This window comes from Pongo abelii, chromosome X, assembly GCF_028885655.2.
Source record: "Pongo abelii isolate AG06213 chromosome X, NHGRI_mPonAbe1-v2.0_pri, whole genome shotgun sequence".
NCBI lineage: Eukaryota > Metazoa > Chordata > Mammalia > Primates > Hominidae > Pongo > Pongo abelii.
In genome coordinates, this window is record NC_072008.2 from 82,320,340 (window position 1) to 82,336,673 (window position 16,334).

Consider the following 16,334-nt stretch of genomic DNA (forward strand, 5'->3'; position numbering starts at 1 on the left):
TTTTAAAAGTCACTCAATAGGCTTTTCCTTCTCAGTCATTTGTATTGCCAGCCCAGATCAGAGTTTCTCCACCTCGGTATTCTTGCCATTGTGAGGGGCGGTCCTGTGCATTATAGGATCTTGAGCTGCATCCCTGGCCCCTACGCACAAGATGCCAATAGCACCATCCCCGGTTATGACAATAAATATGTCTCCAGATATAGCCAAATGTTCCTTGGAGGAAAAAAATCAACCACTATTGAGTAGTTAGGACTGAAGGAGGAGACAAGACAGGTGGGCCTGAGAGTGGCCTCACAGGGGTTTACACACCCTTCTCTTGCAGGATGTAGAGAAAGCAGAAGAGGGTTCCTAAGCCAACCAGTGAGAGAAGAGGAGATTAATGAGCTAAAGTACAGGGACCTCCTCATTAGAGGAGGGCCTAGCAACATCTATGGTCCTCAGAAGCAAGTGAATACACAGTGGCCAAAGACCAGGTAGTCTGACATAGTGACAATTATAGTAATTGCTGAAAAAAATCACCACATGGATGTGAGGGCTCAGAACAAAGTTAAGCTCTGTAATGTAAAAAACAAAAAAGAAAGAAAGAAAAGAAAGAAAGTTACATTTTTGTGCTGCTTTGTGACTATTGCATTCCTATTGCTCCATATTCTTAGAAATTTCAAGAAAGTGATAAGTGGTTTCCTTAGTATTCATTCACTTAGAATTCAGAACCTCCAAAGTACTTGCTCTGCATCTTTTTTGTACAGAGGAATAACTGCTTTCAGCTCCATGTGAGTCTTCTCTGCTTTCACCCTGTTTCAGAAGAATAAAGAAACATGTCCACCACATCACAATTCTATATGTTTACTTAGGCTGGATGCTCCAGAATGTCTATAGATGATGCCCTGTGATTTTGCTTTCCTGTTGGGATATTTTTTTCTACACCACTTTCTTCTCCTGCCTAATTTCCCTGCTCTTTGTAGCACATGGCTGTGTAAAAATTAATTTGCCTTTCATTGCTCAAAATTGTCTCTTACAAATCCTAGAGATTTAATCAGCTTTAGAACGTGATTTCTGCCACAAACTTCTTACAGAAGTCATGCCTTTCTTCACCAAAGCTCCAAACCTCTTACAGAAGCTATGCTCTTTCTTTTTCTTCATTTTTTTATACAATGAACTACAAATGCATGCTTCAATAGGCACAGGATATTGACAGCCAGATAGCAACTTTGTAATATCCCTTTGGGAGCTTGGACTTGAGCTGAACAACCTTTCTACCTGCCAGGCCAAATAAATTTCCACAATGCTGTCTTGTAAGACAGAGGATCTGTGGAGAACCAGTTGTGCTGGAGTAAGGGAAGGAGAAGAAAAAAACAAAGGGGAGTTTAATTATGGAGAAAACTCAAATACTGCAAGTTGATCATTAAGAGGATCATTAAGATAGCCTTACTGATCTCTTCAGTTATCTGAATTCACTTAACCACATCAGCCTCTCTGTCTTTGCTTAAGATGTACCCCGTGCCTGTGATGACTTCCTTCTCCTTTCTACCTAATAAATCCTTAAGGCCCAGCTCAAGGTTTAGTTCTTCTAGGAAGCCTACCTTTCCTCCTTTAGCCTCAAGGATCTCTCCCTTCTCTGAACTTCTACAACACTTACTGTCACTTAGCACTTAGCATAGATTGACCTGTAACATATCCTGTACTTCTGTCTTTGTTAGTTATTTAATTTTTCCTGGAAGCTCCTTAAGAAAAATAATGATGTACAGTGATTTTCCATATTCTTCATAGCAGGCACACAACAAACAATTTATAATAAGGAATTACTGAATAATAGAAGAAGGGCCTTGGCATAGGAGCAGAATGTCAGGTGGCCATGTTCCCTTAGAAAGGTATGTTTTTGTATCCTTAACAGAAGATTTTGTCCACGTTAGAGTCTTATTAAAGTCAGCTTAATTTCTAAAAGTTTTCTCTGAGAGGCCTGGCTTCAAGCTGCCTTCAGGCTCTGAGACCTTGTCCCTTTATATAATAACAGCAAATACTGATGGAGAACATGTGCTAGGCACCATTATAAGTGCTTTGTGTCAATTACATCATTTTAAACTTCTAAACCTTATAAGGCTGGTTATATGCTCATTTTACAGAGTGGGAAACTAAAGAACAATAAAGTTAAGTAATTTTTTCAAGGCCACACAGTAAGTAGGAGAACTTCAATAAAAACCCATGAAGTCTGACCCCAAGGTGTGCTCTTTTTGTCACTTTGTAGCACTTCTGCCCTTAGTTGGAAACACATAGACAATATCTACAAATAATTATAATCAGACTTTAAATGACAGTATGCAAAGGGTATAGATTAAAAAAACAAGGTTGGCACAAACAAATAACCTTGTCATGGACACAAAGTCTGTACCATATAGGTGAGTATGCACATGATGCTCCCTGTCACCTCTGGGCAAATCATTTTAACACTAAGGAAAGTTAGCACTATCACCAGCTTCCAAGGAAGAGGGTTTTCAACAGGAAAATTACTTCAAGGTGGGGAAGACAAACAGACTTAAGTGACTAATAAGCTGCAAAAGAAGTTAACAGGAAGATGTTTTTAGAGTTCAAAAAAGTGAAATGTCTTTAAGAATATTTCTTAAGTTCAAAAGAATATAAATTTTTGTCCCCTCAGTGTGTTTAATTTCTCTATACTTAGATCCTGTCAACACATGTACAGGCAGGCCAGTTTTAGCTGATGGCCCATAACAGGTAACTCAAATTAATGTCATTATTGTATTGATTATTTATTGTTGTGTAATAAATCACCTCAAAACTTAGTGGTATAAAATAATCATTTTATAATTCTTACAAACATTAGGGATAAAGAATTTGGTCTGGACTCAGCTGAGTGCTTCTTCTGCTGGACTCTCCTGGGTCAACCATATGACTATATTTATCCAATACCTCAGCTGGGGCTGGGTGGTCTAAGATGGCCTCATTCATATGTGTGGCACTTGGTGCTCTCTGTTAGCTGAGCCTCTCTCTTAGAGTGGTTTCTCATCCTCAAGGTGGCCAGCCTGGTCTTTTTCATATGTGTCCCAAGAATTCCCAGGAGCAAAAGAGGACAACTCCTATGCACAACGGCTTTTTAAGCTTCTGTTTGTATCACATGTACTAACATTCCAATGGTAAAAGCAAGTCACTTGGCCAAGTGTCAGTGTGGAAAGGAACCATAAAAAGACACAGATACTGGGAGGCATGATTCACTAGGGACAATTACCTTAACAATCTACCAGAGCTGTTATTCAGAATATAGCCAGTCACATCCAGCCGGCTGGCACAATTGTCTGCTTATTTTTCCATGTTGTTTGGGTTCTTCATGAAAACTATTCAAATGTCTTCCAAAAACAATGCCTGGAGGAAATTTCAAGAGAGGGAAAGCCCTGAGTCTCTCATCAGGTATATCCTTGGCCTGCTTCTGCCACCAAATGCCAACAAAAGTGAAAGAAACCCTTAAAAGCATATTGCTAAATGAAAGGAGCCAATTTGAGAAGGCTGCATACTGTATGGTTCCAACTACATGACATTCTGGAAAAGGCAAATCTATAGAGACAGATAAAAGATAAAGGACAGCAGAGTCAGTGGTCACTGTGTGATGGTCACCTCAGTGTTGTGCTGCCTGCAGTGCTGCAGAGACAGTGGGACCAGCCACATCCTTCTGAAGGTTATGCCAGTCATGCAGCAGGACATATGACACATGGGAACAGATGTTGTCATTGTAAAAAATGACAGAAGAATATATGGAACATGAGATTGTTTAGCCAGTGCACTTTTACATCAAAACAAAAGCTACTATGAATTCAAGATCCACTTCACAGGAATCTGGGATACTGGTGTTGCTTCACAGGAATCTGGGATACTGGTGTTGCTCAGAAAGTTAACTTGAATCAGAGAGGGGGAGAAAAAAATGGCAGATAGGAGGCAGGACTAAACCGCAGCTCCCATTCAGATGGACAGAGCAGCATGTGGAAACTCACATCATGAACTTTTGCTTCAAGAGCTGCTGCAGGAAAGCTGGGAGAATCCACAGATCCCTTGAAGGGAACAGATTGCTCCTGCAGGACCTGAGAGACAGCCGAAATAATGTGAGTGCCCAAAGTGTGAAAGCAGGAAAGAGGGATCGTCCTCCCCTGATCACACACCCTCACTGAGGAACCTTAAGGTCCAGATCACAGGAGAAGGATTTGACCTTACCTGGAGCTGAGATAATTTAGAGAGCTGAGTGAAATACAGGAGTAGAGGAAGCAGGGAGAAGAGTCCTGTGGGCTCTCTAGGTCCCCAGAGAAGCCATGTCTGACTTTGTTTCACAGGAGTCCTTGGGGAGGGCTGCCAGAGAAACTGGAAAAATACAAGGAGAAGGAAACCTCCAGCTGAACTTTGTAACAATTCTAACCAAATGAAAAGTTTCTTAGACAGAACGTGGGGGAGATGGGTGAATCCAGAGTGCAGACAGGCAGGCGAGGAGGCGCAAAACCTGAAAGCCCTGCCTGATTTATCAGCCCAGAGGCTGGTAGCCTGGGGCAAGTTCTCAGCCCTGCTCACTCAGAGCCTGGAAACAAACTCAGTGCTGTTGAGGTGGGACACAGTGGGAGTGAGACTGGCTCTTTGAGTTGCATAAAAGCTGAGTGAGGTTAGTAACTGCCAGCTTTCTTCCACTTCCCTGGTGACCTGCATGACACAGCAGAGGCAGCCATAATCCTCCTGGGAACATAACTCCATCGACCTGGGAACCATATCCCATCCCCTACAGCAGCCACAACAAGCCCCACCCAAGGAGAATCTGAACTCAGGCATGCCTAACCCTGCCCCCACCTGATGGTCTTTCTCTACCCACCCTGGGTAGACAAAGGTCATATTCTCTTGGGATTTCTAGAGCCCCACCCACTGCCTGGTCCTCCCTATACTACCACAGCTGATGCTCTCCTGAAAGTGCTACCTCCTGGCAGGAGGCCAACCAGCACAAAACTAGTGCAATAAGCAATAATAGTACAACTAAGGACCCTCACAGAGTCCATTTCACTCCTCTGCCACCTCCACCAGAACAGGTGTGTCTATCCATGGCTGAGAGACTGGAACATGGTTCACATCACAGGACTCTGTGCTGTGACAGACAATCCCCAGTACCAGCCCAGAACATGGTACCCACATTGGGTGGCTAGATCCAGAAAAGAAATAACAATAGCTAGGGTTCAGTGCTTAAGAAGCCACATCCCTAGGAAAAGGGGGAGAATACAACACCAAGGGAGCACCCCATGGGACAAAAGAATCTGAACAACAGCCTTGAGCTCCAGATCTTCCCTCTAACATAGGCCACCCAAATGAGAAGGAACCAGAAAAACAATTCTGGTAATATGACAAAGCAAGTTCCTTTATCACACTCAAAAAATCACACTAGCTCACCAGCAATGGATCCAAACCAAGAAGAAATCCCTGATTTGCCAGAAAAAGAATTCAAAAGGTTGATTATTAAGCTAATCAAGGAAGCACCAGAGAAAGGTGAAGTCCAATTTAATGAAATCAAAAAACTGATACAAGATATGAGGGGAGAAATCTTAAGTGAAATAGGTAGCATAAATAAAAACAATCACAATTTCTGGAAAGCAAGGCACACTTATAGAAATGCAAAATGCACTGGAAAGTCTCAGCAATAGAATCAAACAAGCAGAAGAAAGAACTTCAGAGCTCAAACAAAGACAAAGAAAAAGGAATTTAAAAAACAATGAACATTGCCTCCAAGAAGTTTGGGATATGTTAAATGACCAAATCTAAGAATAATTGGCATTCCTGAGAAAGAAGAGAAATCTAAAAGTTGGGGAAACATATTTTGGGGGAATAATAGAGGAAAACTTCCACAGCCTTGCTAGAGATCTAGACATCCAAATACAAGAAGCTCAAATAACCCCTGGGAAATTCATCACAAAAAGATCATCACCCAGGCACATAGTCATCAGATTATCTAAAGTCAAAATGGAAGAAAGAGTATTAAGAGCTGTGAGGCAAAAGTACAAGGTAACCTATAAAGGAAAACCCATAAGATTAACAGCAGATTTCTCAGCAGAAACCCTACAAGCTAGAAGGGATTGGGGTCCTATCTTCAGCCTCCTTAGACAAAACAATTCTCAGCCAAGAATTTTGCATCCAATAAAACTGAACTTCATAAATGAAGGAAAGATACAGTCTGTTTTAGACAAACAAATGGTAAGAGAATACACCACTACAAAGCCAGCACTACAAGAACTGGTAAAATGAGCACTAAATCTTGAAACAGATACTCAAAATACACATCAAAACAGAACCTCCTTAAGGCATAAATCTCACAGGACCTATAAAATAACAACACAGTAAACTTTGAAAAAAAAAACAGGTATTCAGGCAACAAATAACATGATGAATAGAATAGTAACTCACATCCCAATACTAACACTGAATGTAAATGGCTTAAATGCTCCACTTAAAAGATACAGGATGGCAGAATGGATAAGAATCCACAAACCAAGTATCTGCTGCCTTCAAGAGACTCACCTAACACATAAGAAATCACATAAACTTAAGGTAAAGGGGTAGAAAAAGACATTCCACAAAAATGGACACCAAAAGCCACCAGGAGTAGCTATTCTCATATCACACAAAACAAACTTTAAAGCAACAGCAATTAAAAAAGACAAAGAGGGGCATTATATAATGATAAAAGGCCTTGTCCAACAGGAAACTATCACAGTCCTACATATACATGCACCTAACACTGGACCTCCCAAATTTATAAAATAATTACTACTATACCTAAGAAATGAGAGAGACAACAACACAGTAATAGTGGGAGACTTCAATACTCCACTGACAGCACTAGACAGATCATCAAGACAGAAAGTCACCAACGAAACAATAGATTTAAACTACACCCTAGAATAAATGGACTTAACATTTATTAACAGATATGTACTGAACATTCTACCAAAAAACACAAAATATACTCTATTCATCACTGCATGGAATATTCTCCAAAATAGACCATGTAATGGGCCACAAAACAAGTCTCAATGAATTTAGGAAAACTTAAATTATATCATGTACCCTCTCTGACCACAGTGGAATAAAATTGGAAATTAACTCCAAAAGGAACCCTCAAAACCGTTAAAATACATGAAAATTAAATAATCTGCCCCTGAGTGATCATTGGGTCAACAATGAAATCAATATGGAAACTAAACATTTTTTTGAACTGAATAATAGTGACACAATCTATCAAAATCTACAAAATACAGCAAAGGTGGTGCTAAGAGGAAAGTTCATAACCTTAAAGGCCTGCATCAAAAAGTCTGAAAGAGCACAAATAGACAACCTAAGGTCACACCTCAAGGAACTGGAGAAACAAGAACCAACCAAATCCAAACCCAGCAGAAGAAAAGGAATAGCCTATATCAGAGAAGAACTAAATGAAATTGAAACAAAAAAAATGCAAAAATGCAAAGGATAAGTGAAAAAAAAAGCTGGTTCTTTGAAAAGAAAAATAATAATAGACCATTAGCAAGATTAACCAAGAAAAGAAGAGAGAAGAACCAAATAAGCTCAATTAGAAGCAAAATGGGAGATACTACAACTGACACCACAGAAATACAAAACACCATGCAAGACTACTATGAACAATTTATGCACATAAACTATAAAACCTAGAGGAGATGGATAAATTTCTGGAAATATACAATCCTCCTAGCCTAAACCAGAAATAATTAGAAACCCTGAGCAGACCAATAGCAAGCAGTGAGATTGAAATGATAATAAAAAAATCGCCAACAAAAAAAGTCCAGGACCAGATGGATTCACAGCTGAATTCTACCAGACATTCAAAGAAGAATTGGTACTGATCCTATTGACACTATTCCACAAGACAGAGAAAGAATCCTCCCTAAATTATTCTATGAAGCCACCATCCCTCTAACACCAAAACCAGGAAAAGACATAACAAAAAAAGAAAACCACAGACCAATGTTGCTGATGAATATAGATGCAAAAATCCTTAACAAAATAATAGCTAACTGAATCCAACAGCATATCAAAAAGATAATCCACCATGATCAAATGGGTTTCATACCAGGGATGCAGGGATGGTTTCACATACACAAGTAAATAAATGTGATACACCACATGAACAGAATTTTTTAAACTCACATGATCATCTCAATAGATGCAGAAAATGCATTTGACAAAATCCAGCATCGCTTTAAAATTAAAATGCTTAGCACAATCGGCATAGAAGGGAAATACCCTAATGTAATAAAAGTCATCTATGACAAACCCAGAAGCAACATCACACTGAATGAGGAAAAGTTGAAAGCATTCCCTCTGAGAAGTGAAACAAGAGGAGGATGATCACTCTCACCACTTCTATTCAACATAGTTCTGGAAGTCCTAGCCAGAGCAATCAGACAAGAGAAAGAAATAAAGGGCATCCAAATTTGTAAAAAGGAAGTCAAACTGTTGCTCTTTGCTGATGATATGTTTTTATACCCAGAAAACCCTAAAGACTCCTCCAAAAAGCTCCTAGAACTGATAAATGATTTCAGCAAAGTTTCAGGATACAAAATTACTGTACACACATCAGTAGCTCTGCTATACACCAATGGCAACTGACCTGAGAATGAAATCAAGAACTCAACCCCTTTTACAATAGCTGTGAAAAAATAAAATACTTAGGAATATACCTAACAAAGGAGTCAAAAGACCTTTACAAGGAAAACTACAAAACACTGCTGAAAGAAATAACAGACAACACAAACAAATGGAAACACATTCCATACTCATGAATGGGCAGAATCAATATTGTGAAAATGACCATACTGACCATACTGACAAAAGCAATCTAAAAATTCAGTGCAATCCCCATCAAAATGCCACCATCATTCTTCACAGAATTAGAAAAAACTATTCTAAAATTCATATGGAAACAAAAAAAGAGCCTGCATAGCCAAAGCAAGACTAAGCAAAAAGAATAAATCTGGAGGCATGACACTACCTGATTTCAAACTATAATAAAAAGCCATAGTCACCAAAACAGCTTGGTACTGGTATAAAAATAGGCACATAGACCAATGGAACAGAATAGAGAACCCAGTAATAAACCCAAATACTTACGAAAACTGATTTTCCACAAAGCAAACAAAAACATAAAGTGGGGAAAGGACACTCTATTCAACAAATGGTGCTGGGATAATTGACAAGCCACATGTAGAAGAATAAAACTGGATCCTCATCTCTCACCTTATACAAAAATCAACTAAAAATGGATTAACGACTTAAATCTAAGACCTGAAACCATAAAAACTGTAGAAGATAACATTGGACAAACCCTTCTAAGCACTGGCTTATGCAAAGACTTCATGACCAAGAACCCAAAAGCAAATGCAACAAAAACAATGATAAATAGGTAGGACTTAATTAAACTAAAAAGCTTTTGCACAGCAAAAGAAACAATCAGCAAAGTAAACAGACAACCCATCGAGGGGGAGAAAATCTTCACAATCTATACATTCAACAAAGGACTAATATCCAGAATCTACAAGGAACTCAAACAAATTAGCAAGAAGGAAACAAACAACTCTTATCAAAAAATTGATATAAATAGACATTTCTCAAAAGGTATACAAATGGCCAAAAAACATATGAAAAAAAATGCTCAACATCACTAATGATCAGGGAAATGCAAATCCAAACCACAATGCTATACCACCTTACTCCTGCAAGAATGGCCATAATCAAAAAGTAATAGATGTTGGCAGGGATGCGGTGAAAAGGGAACACTTTTACACTGCTGGTGGGAATGTAAACTACTACAGCCACTATGGAAAACAGTGTGGAGATTTCTTAAAGAACTAAAAGTAGAACTACCATTTGATCCAGCAATCCCGCTACTGGGGATCTATCAAAAGAAAGGAAGTCATTACACAAAAAAAGATACTTGCACACACATGTTTATAGCAGCACAATTTGCAATTGCAAAAATATGGAACCAGCCCAAATGCCCACCAAACAAGGAGTAGATAAAGAAATTGTTGCGTATATATATCATGGAATACTATTCAGTGATTAAAAAAAAAAAAAGGAATGAAATAATGGCATTCGCAGCAACCTAAATAGAATTGGAGACCATTATTCTAAGTGAAGTAACTCAGGAATGGAAAACTAGACATTGTATGTTGTCATTTATAAGTGGGAGCTAAGCTATGAGAATGCAAAGGCATAAGAATGATGTAATGGACTTTGGGGACTCAGGGGAAAGAGTCAAAGGTGGGTGGGCAATAAAAGAATATAAATTGGGTACAGTCTATACTGCTCGGGTGATGGGTGCATCAAAATCTCACAAATCACCACTACAGAACTTATGAATGTAACCAAACACCACCTGTTCCCAAAAACCTATGGAAATAAAAAAAACAATAAAAATTGTAAAAAAAATAATAATAAAGTAAACTTGAATCAGAGACCTCTTGGCCAAGACGTACACAGTCTGGTGATGGGAAATAAGGAGCCCTGTACCACAATAATAAAGAGAAAAATAGGCTGCTAGCAAACAGCCTTCCACAGAAGGGACATGCGGGGGTATTACATATGACCATGTAGAATATACGCTTGAATGGAAAAATATGCATTGTCCAACATCAGGTATCAAGGGACACTGTATCTAGTTATTTATGTTGATAAGAATGCAACTGGATTTTCATTTCAATGAATTTTATCATACTCTTCCACCAGGTTTTGAAAAAAATATTATTTGAACAGCAGACCTTCTGAATATTTTTGCTTTTAAAACTTGTATTTCTCCACTGTTAAAAATGTTTACCACTTAATAAAGCTTTACCTGACCTATAGATGAAAGTATATTCTTAAAAATATGCTTGTTGGCCAGGCATGGTGGCTTGTACCTGTAATCCCAGTATTTTGGGGAGGCTGAGGCAGGCAATTGCTTGGGGCCAGATGTTCAAGACCAGCCTGGGAAACATAGCAAGGCCCTATCTCTACAAAAAAAAAATTAAGAAAAAAATGTTTTTTAATGTTGTCTAAGGGATCAGAGTCTTCAATAGACCACAGTGAAGTTGGGATTTAAAATATTTGTTTAGTGATATGAATGTCAGCACTTGGGGAAGTTTGTTTAATGTTTATTTAAATAAATACAATTATGGAGCCAGGTGGAGCAAGATGGAAGGAGAGAAGGCTCCACCAACCATCCCCTGCAAAAGGACACCAATTTAACAACTATTTACACACACACACACACACACACAAAGCACCTTCATAAGAACCAAAAATCAGGTGAGTACTCATAGTATCTGGTTTTAGCTTCCTATCATTGAAAGAGATGTTGAAGTGTAGAAAACACAGTGTTGAATCACCAAAGCCATTCCTTTCCCACCACTTACCCCCAGCAGTGGCGGCAGGGTGCAGAGATCTTTTCAGTGTGCTGGGGGAGGGAGAGCCCAGTGATCGTGGAACATTGAACACAGTGCTGTCCTGTTGCAGCAGAAAGAAAAGCTGGACCAAATTCAGCTGACACTGACCCATGGAGGGCATTTAAACCAGCCCTAGCCAGAGACAAAATGCCTATCACAGTAGTTCAAACTTGAGTTCTACAAGCCTTGCCACTGAGGGCTACAGTGCTCTGAGGCTCTAAATAAACTCAAAAGACAGTGTAGCCTGCAAGAACTGCAACCCCTACATGAGTCCTAGTACTGAATGGAGGCCAGAGACAGTGAACTAGGGGGCAGGTGACCTACTGAGATACAAGCCAGAGTGGCTAAGAGAGTGTTTGCATCACCCCTCTCCTAACCACAGGCTGCACAGATCACAGCTCCAAAAGAGACCCCTTCTTTCCACCTGAGGAGAGGGGAGGGAAGAGTGAGGAGGACTTTGTCTTGCATCTTGGATACCAGCTCAGCCACAGCAGGATAGGGCACTGGCCAGAGTACTGAGGCCCCATTTGCAGGCCCTAGCCCCTGAATGACAATACTAGACACACCCTGGGCCAGAAGGAACCTGCTACCTTGAAGGGAAGGACCCAGCCCCGGTAGCATTCATCACCTGCTAACTGAAGAGACCTTGGGCCATGAATAACCAGAAGTGATACCCATGTACTACATCGAGGGCCCTGGGTGAGCCTCTGAGAATTGCTGGTTTCAGGTGAGACTAGCACATTATCAGCTGTGGTGGCTATGGGACAGAACCCCTACTTGAGAAAAGCAGAGGGAAAAGTAAAAGGGACTTTATTTTGCACCTCAGGTACCAGCATGACCACAAGAGGTAGAGCACCAAGTGGCCTCCTGAGTCCCCAGTTCCATGATTTGACTCTTGGACTGCATTTCTGGACTTGTTCTGGGACAGAGGAGGGCTCACTGACCTAAAGGGTGAATCCCAGGCCAGGCAGCATTCACCTCAAGCTGACTGAAGAGTACGTGGGCCTTAAGGGAATATTAGCGGTAGTCTGGCAGTACTCCCCATGGGCCTGTGATGTCACTGGCCATGAGGTGAGGATCCTTTGTCTTTGGAAAGGCGAAGGAAGAGTGGGGAAAACTGTGTCTAGTGGTTTGAGGGCCAGCTCAGTCACAGTACAACAGAATATCAGGTAGACCTCTAAGATTTTTAAATCTAGTTCCTGGCTCCTGGATGACACCTCTGCACCTGCCTGGAACCTCATGGACCTCATTGCCCTGAAAGAAAAAACACACGCCTGCCTGGTTTTGTCAACTGCTGACTCTAGAGCTCCAGGCTTGAGCAAACATAGGTGGTAGCCAGGGAGTGGTTACACCAGGCCTTGGTCAAGACCCAATACTATGCTAGCTCCAGGGCTGATCCAGTGCAGTCATAGTGGTGGTGGACATAGGAGTCCTTGTGTCACTCCACACCCAGCTTCAGGTGGCTCAGAACAGAGAGAGACTCCATTTGTTTGAGAGAAAGTAAGAGAAGAGGACAAGAGTCTCTGCCCAATAATCCAGAGGATTCTTACAGATTTTGTCCAAGACCATCAAGGTGGTACCTCTACAAGTCTCCAAGAATCATGGTGTACTGGATGTGGAGTGTCCCCTAAAATATATACAGGTTAGATCACAATAACCAAGTCCTTAAAAATATCTGGAAGGCCAGACCGGGCACAGTGGCTCACACCTGTAATCCCAGCACTTTGGGAGACTGAGGGCAGATCCCCTGAGGTCTGGAGTTCGAGACCAGCCTGACCAACAGGGAGAAATCCCGTCTCTACTAAAAATACAAAATTAGCCAGGCCTAGTGGCACATGCCTGTAATCCCAGCTACTCAGGAGGCTGAGGCAGGAGAATTGCCTGAACCCAGGAGGTGCAGGCTGCAGTGAGCCAAGATTGCACCATTTCACTCCAGCCTGGGCAACAACAGTGAAATTCTGTCTCAAAAAAATAATAATAAATAAATTTTTAAAAATTATATATATATACACATAGAAAGCCTTCCCAAGAAGGATGGGTACAAACAAGCCCAGACTGTAAAGACTACAATAAATACCTAACTCTTCAATGCCCAGACCAGATGAACGTCTGTAAGTATAGAGAAAATTGAGGAAACAGTGACCTCATCAAATGAACGAAGGGAGAAACAGAGTCCTGGAGAAACAGAGATATGTGACCTTTTAGATAAATAATTCAAAACAGCTGTTTCAGGAAACTCAAAGAAAGTCAAGCCAACACAGAGAAGGAATTCAGAATTTTGTCAGATAAATTTAGCAAAGATATTGAAATAGTAAAAAAAGAATCAAGCAGAAATTCTGAAGCTGAAAAATGCAGTAGACATACTGAAGAATGCATCATAGTCCTTTATTAGAAGAATTGATCAAGCATAAGGAAGAATTAGTGAGCTCAAAGAGAAGTTATTTGAAAACACACATCACTGGAGACAGAAGAAAAAAGAATAAGCACACCTACAGGATCTAGAAAATAGCCTCAAAGGGGCTAATCTAAGAGTTATTAGCCTTAAAGAGGAGGCAGAAAAAGCAATAGGGGTAAAAAGCTTATTCAAAGGGATAATAACAGAGAACTTTCCAAACCTACAGGAAGATATCAATATCCAAGTCCAAGAAGGTTATAGAACACCAAACAGATTTAACCCAAAGAAGACTACATCAAGGCATTCAATAATCGAATTCCCAAAGAACAAGGATAAAGAAAGGAGCCTAAAATCAAAAGAAAAGAAACAAATAACATACAATGGAGCTCCAATATGTCTGGCTGCAGACTTTTCAGTGGAAACCTTACAGGCCAGGAGAGAGTGGCATGACATATTTCAAGCACTGAAGAAAAAAAGTTTACCTAGAATAATATCCAGCAAAAACAGCCTTCAAACATGAAGGAGAAATAAAGATTTTCCCAAACAAAAGCTGAGAGATTTCATCAATAACAGACCTATCACACAAAATATGCTAAAGGGAGTACTTCAATCACAAAGAAAAGGATGTTAATGAGCAATAAGTAGTCACCTGAAGTTACAAAAATCACAGATAATAGTAAGTAGACAGAAAAACACAGAGTGTTATAGCACTGTAACCATGCAGTATAAACTACCTTTATCCTCAGTAGAAAGACTAAATGATGAGCCAATCAAAAATATTAACTACAACAACTTTTCAAGAAATATTACAATAAGATATAAATAGAAATAACAAAATTTTAAAATGGGACCAAGTTAAGGTGGAGAGTTTTTATTAGTATTCCTTCTACTTGTTTATTTATGTATGCAAACAGTTTTAAATTGTTGTCAGCTTAAAATAATGAGTTATAAGATAGTATTTACAAGCCTTGTGGTAACTGCAAAACAAAACAAAAAAAATACAACAGATACACAAAAAAAAGAAAAAGCAAGAAACTAAATCATATCACCAGAGAAAAAACATCTTCAAAAAAGAAGAGAGAAAGAAAAGAAAGAAGAAAGAAAAACACACAAAACAACAAGAAAACACATAACAAAACTGCAGGAGTAAGTCCTTACTTATCAATAATTACATTGAATGTAAATGGACCAAACTCTCCAATAAAAAGACATAGACTGGCTGAATGGATTTAAAACAAAGAAAAAGACCCATTGACCTGTTCCCTACAAGAAACACACTTCACCTATAGAGATACACATAGACTGAAAATAAAGGGATGAAAAAAGATATTCCATGCCAATGGAAACCAAAAAAGAGCAGGAGTAGCTATACTTATATAAAACAAAATAGATGTAAAGACAAAAACTATAAGAAGAGACAAAGACACTATATAATGATAAAGGAGTCAATTCAGCAAGAGGATGTAACAATTTTAAATATATATGCACCCAACATTGGAGCACCCAGATATATAAAACAAACATTACTAGAAATAAAGAGAGATAAACCCTAAAACAATATTAGCTAGAGAATTGAATACCCCATTTTCAACAAGGAACAGCTCTTCCAGACAGAAAATCAATAAAGAAACATCAGATTTAAACTGCATTACAGACCAAATGAATCTAATAGGTATTTACAGAACATTTCATCCAATGGCTGCAGAATACACATTCTTTTCCTCAGCATATGGATCTTTCTCAAAGATCAACCATACGTTAGGTCACAAAACAAGTCTTAAAACATTCAAAAAATTGAAATAATATCAAGTGTCTTCTGTAATCACAAAAAAAAAAAAACTAGAAATCAATAAGAGGAAATCTGGAAACTATAAAAATACATGGAAACTAAACAATATACTCCTGAATGACCAGTGGGTTGATAAAGAAATTAAGAAGATAAGTGAAAAACCTCTTGAAATGAATGATAAGAGAAACACAACATAACAAAAGCTGTGGGATACAGCAAAAGAAGTAAAGAGGAAAGTTTATAGCTATAAGTGCTTACATCAAAAAAGAAGAAAAATTAAACAATCTAATGATGCATCCTAAAGAACTAGAAAAGCAAAAGCAAACCAAACCCAAAATTAGTAGCAGAAAAGAAAAAATAAAGATCAGAGCAGAAATAAAGAAAATTGAAATGAAGAAAACAATACAAACAATCATAAGTTAAACATAGTTGACAAATCTTTAGCCAGACTAAGAAAAAAAGAGAGAAGACTCAAATAAAATCAGAAATGAAAAAGTAGGCATTATAACTGATGCTGCAGAAATTCAAAGGATCATTTGTGATTACTATGAGCACCTGTATGCCAATAAATTTGAAAATCTAGAAGAAATGGACAAATTCCTAGACACATACAACCTATGAATATTGAGCCAGGAAGAAATCCAAAACCTGAACAGACCAATAACAAGTAATGAGATCAAAGCCATAATAA

The 16,334-nt window shown here is 39.0% G+C and overlaps 1 pseudogene; it reads left to right on the forward strand.

Annotated features, from left to right (window-relative positions):
• Positions 1 to 3,613: 3,613 nt before the first annotated feature.
• On the forward strand, positions 3,614 to 10,803 carry LOC100455634 (SPRY domain-containing protein 7-like; annotated as a pseudogene).
• Positions 10,804 to 16,334: the final 5,531 nt, after the last annotated feature.